Source organism: Stegastes partitus, unplaced genomic scaffold (genome assembly GCF_000690725.1).
Source record: "Stegastes partitus isolate 25-593 unplaced genomic scaffold, Stegastes_partitus-1.0.2 Scaffold1202, whole genome shotgun sequence".
Lineage (NCBI taxonomy): Eukaryota > Metazoa > Chordata > Actinopteri > Pomacentridae > Stegastes > Stegastes partitus.
This window is the reverse complement of record NW_007578933.1, coordinates 61,765-72,040: the sequence shown is the minus strand read 5'-3', so window position 1 is coordinate 72,040 and position 10,276 is coordinate 61,765.

The window sequence follows — 10,276 nt, the reverse complement described above, 5'->3', positions numbered from 1 at the left end:
CTTTTTTTCTTAGCTTTTAGCTGCAGCAAGCAAAGAACAATTCTTTTGGTCGAACATCTGTAAAAGTATAATGTCCTACGTTTTGGTCCGTATGTATGATTGTGCTGACAAAAGATCATTTCATTACATTATTGCCTAGACGGTCATTCTGCTCTAAATTGCAGCTGCCAAAATGCAGCGACTGCAGTCTTTGCAAAGATATGGATTTTGCATTTAAATTTGAGTGCTCTTCCTGCTTCCCAGGTCGTGCTGTTGCACAACTTCAACTTTTCTAAGTGCACAGTGTAACATTTTGAGCCCTCAATCCAACTTGAAAAGATCAACGCAGCTCCGTTTTATTCGGAGCGCGCACATGAAGCATATACACATTCAATACACAAACGTGTTTGAATCATCTTCAGGACCACTGAGTGTGCGGCTTTTTTTTTCCTGAGGTTGAAATGTCCGAACACAGTCAAGGACTTGCTATATACAATTTTACTGCCGCTTGTTGATGTCTTCCACTCTGTGTATATGAAAGCAAAGAGAATAACAGGTACGGGTGACTGCATATCTGACCCTCATATTACTAGAGAGAGCAGGGAAAAAACAGAAAAGTGTGTGTGTGTGGAGGAGCTGCAGTGTTCTTGACAATGATTGGTCATGACAGGGGAAGTGTACGGACCTGCTGCCAGAAGCAACAGCATCCTGCTACCACACACAGACACGCACACACAAGTACACACACACATTTCCATCGTATCCTCACTAAACAACCGACTTTAAATATTTCTCCATGCTTACATTTGTCTTATATTTTGTTGAGTGTCCTGTTGTCTACACTCTTTCTTTCATGCTTTTTTACCTTTTTAATTTCTTTATTCCAATCATCCTTCATTACCTGTGTCTCTAAAGGTCACGGTAAAAAAAACCCTCTAAATCCAACATATTACAAGATTTTCAAGACACTAGCTTTTCATTGTCGTGTTCGCTAATGCAGCAGCATGGCGTGCGGACATGTGACAAGGTACAGGAAGCCTGAATAAATGAGTGGAGATGCATAAAAGATGCAAATGATTGCATAAAGGGCACGATGGGTCACTGAGCAGTTTGATGGTTATTAAAATGATGTGAATCACATGCTATAGCCTTCACAGTCATCCGATCTCAACTGAATTAAACACTTAAGGGGATTTAGGACTATCACGCCGGACAGTGATCTGCATCGCCACCGTGGAAAAATGAGAGTAAATCTTTGGGTGGAATGATTTGACTCCTCCGATAAAGTGCCGTGAAGAATCGGTGTTACGGTGTTCAAACTTGGCGTTTCCATTGTTTCGCCGAGCATTTGCGGGGTTATCGTTTCAAAAATGTGCTTCATGCTTGATATTTTGGTTCGGAATTTGTGATATGTGCTTTGAGTTCACCTAAATGAGTCTACCATCTCTATCTTTTATCCTGCGCTAACAATTAATTCTACATTTCTGAGTGCGTAACGCGATTATGAGCAACACTGTGGGTTAGTTTTCTAGAAATGTTGGATTGCAGCATGCTCATAGTGAAGACTCTTCATTTGTCAAGTATTTATTTCACTGGATTAGCCAAAAGTGGACATTTTATGATTTTTCAGAGAGCCGCGACCGCTGCGTCTATTACCCCCATCACCCACTCTCATTCTGAAATTCTACAGTTAGCAGCCGTTCCCAAAAGTGTCAGAGGGATCACGGCGAAACCACATTGATCGTCACAGTAATAAAAGATTAAAATTAAATCTGGAATGGGTATATTTCCAGCCAAGCAACAGTTCAGAGGGTGAGAAAATTTTACTCTTTAAAGTCCCTTCAGGGATTATTAAAGTTTTAGCTAATTTAAAACCACACACCTGACTAGAGCAAAGGTTAAAGCATTTATCGCTACCTCCCGACCCGTTTCTGCACAGGTGGACGTGGGCAAACCGAAAATAGCTGCGAAGACGTTAGACGCAGAAAATGTGAAGAAGAGCTGCGCTGCAACAGGTGAAAATGTTCAAAGTAAATAATTCTATTTAAAATAGTGATGAGAGAAAAGCAGATCAGAGAGAGTAGAGACAACCTGAAGGCTTTTATCTCAAATGTTGTAACTTTTAAGTCATTCCTTGTTTTTTTTTTTTGTATGGATTCAGAGAGGTGCAAGATTAAAGAGAGGAAATAAAAAAAGAGACAGAATGACATTGTCCATGAGGCAGCCTGAAAACAATAGCTTTCAAAAAAAGAAAAAAAACCTTCAGCTTGCAGTTTCACGTGTGTTTCAGAATACGTAGTACACTCGGAGGCAGCAGGAATGGCGTACACCTCGGTAGACGCGCAGTATAATGCATGCAGTCTCCACCGGCGCGTCGCAGTCTTGAGTCTCCGTCATTAGACTGCCACTGGTGAATTTGATCCTGGTGACCTCGTGGGTAGAAGTCCTCTCCTCTGATTGTAAGGTCACAAGTCACTGTACTCTCATATCCATCCATGCATATTAAAACACACTTTCACACAGCAGTAACAGCTCTTCGCTGGGCTCAAGAAGCTCACTTTCCATTACCAAAGGCTGAATTTGCCATGAGGGACTTTTGTCCTCACATAGTGTCCTTAATAAACCAGGAGGTCGCTGTGACATTCAGCTTTCAGTCAACAAAATCACATATTTATGTAGAATGTATAATTTTGATGTAATTCATATATATATTTATTTACATGTAGTATGTGTTTGCTTCTGCAAGGTGGCGCAGTTGGTTAGCACTGTTGCCTCACAGCAAGAAGGTTGCCAGTTCGCGTCCCGGTTGGGGCACCGGAATCTTTCTGCGTGGAGTTTGCATGTTCTCCCCGTGCAGCGTGGGTTCTCTCTGGGTTCTCCGGCTTCCTCCCACAGTCCAGAAACATGTTGAGGTTAATTGTTGATTCGAAATTGTCCGTAGGTGTGAATGTGAGTGTGCTTGGTTGTCTGTCTCTAAGTGTAGCCCTGTGATAGACTGGTGACCTTTTCCAGGGTGTCCCCTGCCTTCGCCCTAAGGCGGCTGGGATAGACTCCAGCCCCCCCGCGACCCTAATGAGGATTAAGCGGTGTATAGATAATGGATGGATGGATGGATGTGTTTGCTTCAACATTTAAGTTGTGGAACTGCTTAAATGTTTTCGATTCTGCTGTAAAGTGAGAATGCTCTCAAACGTAACGAAGTTTAACTTTTGTGGTATCTGATGTTTCCCATCATCGTTTATGATTGGAGTCCCCAGGTCAAAAGGCTATTTCTGGGCCTTTCAGATGTATAAGTAGAGTATTCAGGAAAAAATCTATCAGGAGGGTACCCACATTATGTAGAGCATGGGTTCTCAACTGGTGGGTCACGACCCAAAAGTGGGTTGCAGACCTGTTCTGGGTGGGTCGCGGACAGCTGGTCAAATTTAAATAACATATAATGTGCGTCTCAGGTTGGACTCTTTTTTTATTTTGAAGAAACTTTTATTTTGACAGGCATGGTAACCATAGTTTGTTTGATGTTCATTTCAAGTTTGTGTTGATGTTGGGATGCAAGATGGCAAAGCGCAAATATGACCCGGAGTATTTAAAATGTGGATTTTCATACTCGGGCTGGACCCGAATAGCCAACTATTCGTTCGCTGTGCTGGAATCAGGATAATCCGAATAATACTTTTTTATTTTGTGCAGTTTTGTACATGCAGTTGTCATGGTCCAGTTACTCTGCATGGTTATATGCTCTGAAATGTATGTTGCACAGGAAACTATACTGAATATTGAATTCTAAAAAAAAATTGGGTCGTGACTTAATGACCATGGGAAAATGTGGGTCCCAGGGTGAGACCAGTTGAGAACCCCTGATCTAGAGCATGTGACTCTCATTAGGACAGAACACGTATGTCCATCACTCATGTAAACAACTCTCCTATATAAGCCAGTGGTTAAGGTTGGTCTGGAGGATGATTCTTTTTAGCTTCGAATCCTCTCACAGACGTCTGAGATATTGTACGTGTTCCAATAAATTTTTATAAACCAACAAGTCGGTATCAGCAGAGAATTTTTGCATCATCTTCACATCATTGCTACTCAATAAACAACCCTTTCACGCTAAGTGCGGAAGAAAACAAAGTCAAACAGCTCCAGCTCTCCTAACTATATAATTTTTAAGGATGTTGGCTGGTAGGTTGTTCTTACTAACATGGACAAGTTGCCACAGTTCTTTAGGCTCTCTCCATGTCTTATGTTTCTTGTATTGTGATGCGATGTAGTCCTGACTCAGGCGATGATGTTGAGATCAGGGTTCTGTGGTCGTTTTGCAGGATTTCTTGTTCTTCTTGTGGCTTTAGTGAATACCTTCATGGTGTGGCATAATAGAAACAGCTAAAGTGCTTCAAACCTTTGCACCTTTGGAATGAAATTTCCAAATCACCTCATTTTATTTCACAATAACTAAAAACANGTGAGTGTGCTTGGTTGTCTGTCTCTAAGTGTAGCCCTGTGATAGACTGGTTACCTGTCCAGGGTGTCCCCTGCCTTCACCCTGAGTCGGCTGGGATAGACTCCAGCCCCCTACGACCCTAGTGAGGATTAAGTGGTGAATAGATAATGGATGGATGGATGTGTTTGCTTCAACATTTAAGTTGTGGAACTGCTTAAATGTTTCAGGTTCTGCTGTAAAGTGAGAATGCTCGCAAACGTAATGCCGTTCAACTTTTGTGGTATCTGATGTTTCCCATCATCGTTTATGATTGGAGTCCCCAGGTCAAAAGGCTATGTCTGGGCCTTTCAGATGTATGAGTAGAGTATTCAGGATAAAATCTATCAGGAGGGTACCCACATTATGTAGAGCAGGGGTTCTCAACTGGTGGGTCACGACCCAAAAGTGGGTTGTGGACCTGTTCTGGGCGGGTCGCGGACAGCTGGTCAAATTTAAATAATATATAATGTGTATCTCAGGTTGGACTCTTTTTTTATTTTGAAAAAACTTTTATTTTGACAGGCACGGTAACCATAGTTTGTTTGATGTTCATTTCAAGTTTGTGTTGATGTTGGGATGCAAGATGGCAAAGCGCAAATATGACCCGGAGTATTGAAAATGTTAATTTTCATACTAGGGCTGGACCCGAATAGCCAACTATTCGTTCGCTGTGCTGGAATCAGGATATCAATTTTGATCTCCGAATAATGCTTTTTTATTTTGTGCAGTTTTGTACATGCAGTTGTCATGGTCCAGTTACTCTGCATGGTTATATGCTTTGAAATGTATGTTGCACAGGAAACTAGACTGAATATTGAATTCTAAAAAAAATTGGGTCGTGACTTAATGACCATGGGAAAATGTGGGTCCCAGGTTGAGACCAGTTGAGAACCCCTGATCTAGAGCATGTGACTCTCATTAGGACAGAACACGTATGTCCATCGTTCATGTAAACAACTCTCCTTTATAAACCATTGGTTAAGGTTGGTCTGGAGGGTGATCCTTTTTAGCTTCGAATCCTCTCACAGACTTCTGAGGTATTGTACTTGTTCCAATAAATTTTTATGAACCAACAGGATGGTATCAGCGGAGAATTTTTGCATCATCTTCACATCATTGCTACTCAATAAACAACACTTTCACGCTAAGTGCAGAAGAAAACAAAGTCAAACCAGCATTAGTTGTGGCTTTAAAACAGCTCCAGCTCTCCTAACTACACTTCCATATCATTTTTAAGGATGTTGGCTGGTAGGTTGTTCTGACTAACATGGACAAGTCGCCACAGTTCTTTAGGCTCTCTCCGTGTCTTATGTTTCTTGTATTGTGATGCGATGTAGTCCTGACTCAGGCGATGGTGTTGAGATCCGTGTTCTGTGGCCGTTTTGCAGGATTTCTTGTTCTGCTTGTGGCGTAAGTGAATACCTTCATGGTATGGCATAATAGAAACAGCTAAAGTGCTTCAAACCTTTGCACCTTTGGAATGAAATTTCCAAATCACCTCATTTTATTTCACAATAACTAAAAACACAATGCTTGGCTAAGGGCATTTTCTCCAACAAGCATGACAACTTTAGTCGTGTTGGCAAACGACAAAGACTTGCATTTACATTCTTGTATTGTGGCGGCGCATAAATACTGAAGAAATGTCTTTTGTCTGTGACGAACGATGGAGGAAGTTGTGTGATGTTGTTAATGAGCCCAGAACCTTTGAGAGAGGACATCTTGATGGATAGTTAGGAGTATAAGGTGTCTTACTTTGACACTACAAACAAGAATGTCCCTAACCTTTACCCAGTAGATCTAGGTATGCTAAAATTAACCACTGAGCAGATCAGGAATATGATGTATTTTGTAATGGCCTTACATGTTTTAAGAAACACAACGTCTAATAAAAGTGGGACAGCATCTGCTCGGCTTCCGACAGTAATTGTTAAGCTGACAAGGCCCGAAGAAATGTCCTACTGCGCTGATTGTCGCCTACCGAGCAGCTCAGGACAAACAGACGTACGGTTACATCTGGTAGTATCAAAGAATAATACATTGTTTTAAAAATGGGGCAGAAAAACAGGACCGGCAGCTCGTGGCTCTTAGCTGTGTCGCTTGCAGCTGGTGGCTTTAATGGTTTCCGAGGCATTGTGATAAGTTGAATCTGAAGTGGCTGATTATAATATAGCTTCTTCCTCTGAATCTGCCCCCTTAGCCCGGGGAGGTGCAAACACCTGTTCGGCAGTTCAACGCAAAAAAAAAAAAAAAAGTCGAGAGGAACATCTGATGTATGGAAAAGGCAGGTGAAGCAAACCTGTTGTACTGCCTTCACATAGTAATCTGAGTGAGACAGCTGGCCCCCCCACACACATCGAGAAAAAAATGAAAGTTGCCAGCAGACTCGACAGCGTCCTTTGTCTGCGTGACTTCGACATGTTGACATGCATCAGGGACCGCGTTGTTTCCGAGCAGCTCAGAATTCATCCGCCTGCGGTTTTCGGGAGGAAATCAGGTACAATGTTGTTCGACTGTGCACAACACGCATCGGTGTAAATATATTATTCATGTTTAAATGATCGACTTTGCTGAAATGTCACCCCATCTATCTGCCCTCGCATCTCCGTGTCTTCTTCCAGCTGCATTCTCTTCCTCTTCTATCGCTCTCCTCACAACAAATTTCACTGAAGCCGCTGCACGAGCTCATTGGCACCTCGCCAGCAACACCGTTTTTAGCCGTGAATAACGTTTTGTGTTCGAATGTTTGTGTGTGTGTGACGGAGAAAGAAAGAGTTAAATGAAAGAGTGAGGATGTGCAAAAAAAAAAAGAAAGAATGGCAGGAGACTTGAAAAGTGTCAGTGTGAGTCTGTCTGGGTGGGTGTGACTATGAAGCTGCAAAATCATTTAATTTGGGAAAGGAATGCAGGAATGCTCACAAGTGATTCTGATCTGAGCCAAATTTCTCTGTCAGAAAAGTCCCCAACCAGCCGCCTTGCAATTTCACAGTGATTGGAGAAGGAGTGAAAAGAGTGAGGGAGGAGAGACGGGAAGAGAGAAGGCACAGAAGAAGAAACGGGAAAGGAATAGAGAGTAGAGCGATAGGAGTTAAAGGAAGATAGAGGCAGGCGGGGAGACTGGCAGACTGAGGAGAGTATGGTAATGCTGAGCTCATTTTTGTTAGTAATTCAGCTGTGCGAGGAGAACAATGCTGTCAGATGAGAGTGTTACTTCTTTTAAAAAAAAAGCTTTCCAGGAATAAGCAGCTGATTTTAAAAATCACACATCATTCTTATTGTCTCCCGTTCTCGCGGATTGCATTCAAACTGCCCCGAAGCCATTTCTTTTTTTTCGCAAAGTTTCGCAAATGGCAATTCATTTTTCCACTGCCCACTTTTTTTCTACCCTATTTCTGTTGAGGTCAGGGTGACACTGGCGCAGACAGATCATGAGTCACATTCACAAATGTGAGCAATTTAGAGACTTGAATCAAACTATCTTTCATGTCTGTGCTGTGAGAGGACAGCGGGGACCAACTAATGTTCAGAAACAGCTGTAGTCCAGGTGCTGGTCAGGTGCGCTCCACGGGGGAAATATTCCAAAATCCCAAGAAAAAGAGGGAAGGGTGGGCTTGAGCAGTCTCAGAGTCATTTTATTTAAATTTCACGTACAGAGAGATAGACGTTTCGCCATAAACAACTCGATTAGTCACCGAAAACAGGTTTTATGGCAGAACCTCCACAAGAAATATGAACATGGAGGCTGGAGCTCGCATGTTGTTTGTGTGTTCCTGTAAAATAATGAGCCCCTATATTATCCCTTCCAGTATGACCCTTCCGAGAGCAAAAACACACCCTCGTGGTTCCTTCACCCCGCAAGTTGATTTATTGCGGTGTTGACACAAACAATGCCTCTGGAGTTAATGTGTGCAAGGGCCCACAGGAGCAGCAGGGTGGCATTATGACTACAGTGTGGAATGGCAAGTAGGTTTTTTTTTTTGCTGTCCTTGGACCGGAGATCCAGGGTTTAAGTCCCCGTGTTGTCAGGCGTCCGCCCCGCTGACGCCTCCAACAGCCAGACACTGAGTCACTACGAGCTCGAGGGTAGCCACCTAACCTCCCCCTGCAGAGAAGGAAGCGTGTTTACTTTCCCAAAGCATCACCTAATACAACTGGAAATATACCAGATGTGAAACATTAAACTTGCCTCCTTGTTGAGATGACTCATGTCTCACTTGATGCAAATCCAGCCTTCAAATTCAGCGTGTGTTTTTGAGCATGCGACGGAACACAAGTTTCTGTCAAATAACATGCCTGAAGAAAAGACTATTAATTGGATTAATATGCTCACTATGAAAGAACTTAATCTGCTTACATCTTATGGGACTACGTTGATAGTCCAGATAGCCAAAGAGCAGTAAAGCAATGCAGTAAAGGAAATCTCAGCTGCTATACTTTGATCTCTCCCCTCTCGGTTCCTATGTTTACATTGCCTCGTCTTCCTCCTATTTCCTTCCTTTCAGTCCTCATTTGTCTGTGTCACTCTCTCCACCTCTGTCCTTGTTCTTTGCTGTATTTGTTATCAGCGAAGGTTATATCATCTCTGTTGCTTTGATTTGCAATGCACAGAACAAATGTTGCAGAGCTGGGGGGCACAGTGGAGGATTACCGGGTTGATTTCCTCTAGATCTGCCACCAGTCTGAGGTGAAATCCCAGCCAGAGGTTAGACGGGACCGTTGGTCAGCCAGGATTATCTTGGTTTTACACATTCGCTCTCTGATCAGTAAGCAGACGTGTTTCTCGATTACGTCAAGTTTTATCCTCATCACCCAACATTTACGGAGACTTTTTTTTTTTTTTTTGATTGGTCCGAGAGCTCCTGCGAGACCGGAGGTGCTGACACGGGATCAGGTTTGTGTCCCGTTAAAGCAAAGCGTGACACCCGCTGTTGTCTGCTGTGAGGATGTTGTGAGGACGAGACAAAAGCAATGATATCCAACAATGGCTCTCTGATGCAATGCGATTTCAGAATTCCGGTCGAATTTTCAAGCCCTTTGGTTTAATCAGTCCATCTTATTCATTTTTTTTTTTCTTCTCCTCCTGCCCTGCTTGTTCCCTGCTCTCCTCTCCTCTCCTCCCTCTTTTGTCATCTTCTCCTCCCTTGTTATGCCCCTCCCAGCTCTCCTTCTCAACTTTCTTTATCCTCCTCTCCACATTACTCTAACCTTCCCTCCCCCCTTTTTCCTATCGCTGTCCTTCTTGCTCACGGTAAAATCAAGAAACGATCATCTGGGCTGAAAAGTCTGCACAACTTTGCAGCATAGCATTGTTTCTCCTCTCTTTCCCTTGTTCCTCGTAGCCTTCACTTCTCTCCTCCTCTCTCTTTTAGGCAAAAATCAGCAGTAATCAATATCATCATCATCTTTTTTTTTTGCCCCACAATGCAAATTGCAGATTTAGAAAAAGAAAGCGTGCGTGTCTGTTTGTGCGTGTGTAATAGTGGTATTTTAAAATGTGGCTGTGTGTCAGTGCACACCCACAAAATGTCTCTGCTTCTAGTTTATCTCATTGTTTGAACAGCGCTGCTTTAATTAGGACAGGCCTGTCTATCCATGTGTGTGTGTGTGTGTGTGTGTGCGAGTGTGCGTGCGTGCGTCTAAAAGTGAGTAAGAGTGTCTGAGCGAATGTGCGTGTTCCCATTGTGCCCCCATGTGGTCGACTGCAGAGGAACATATATTCTATAGTCTGGTTTCTCAACACACACACACACACACACACACTCAGACTCACACTCACACACTCCAATGACACGGTGTTATATTTGGAAACACAATTTCATG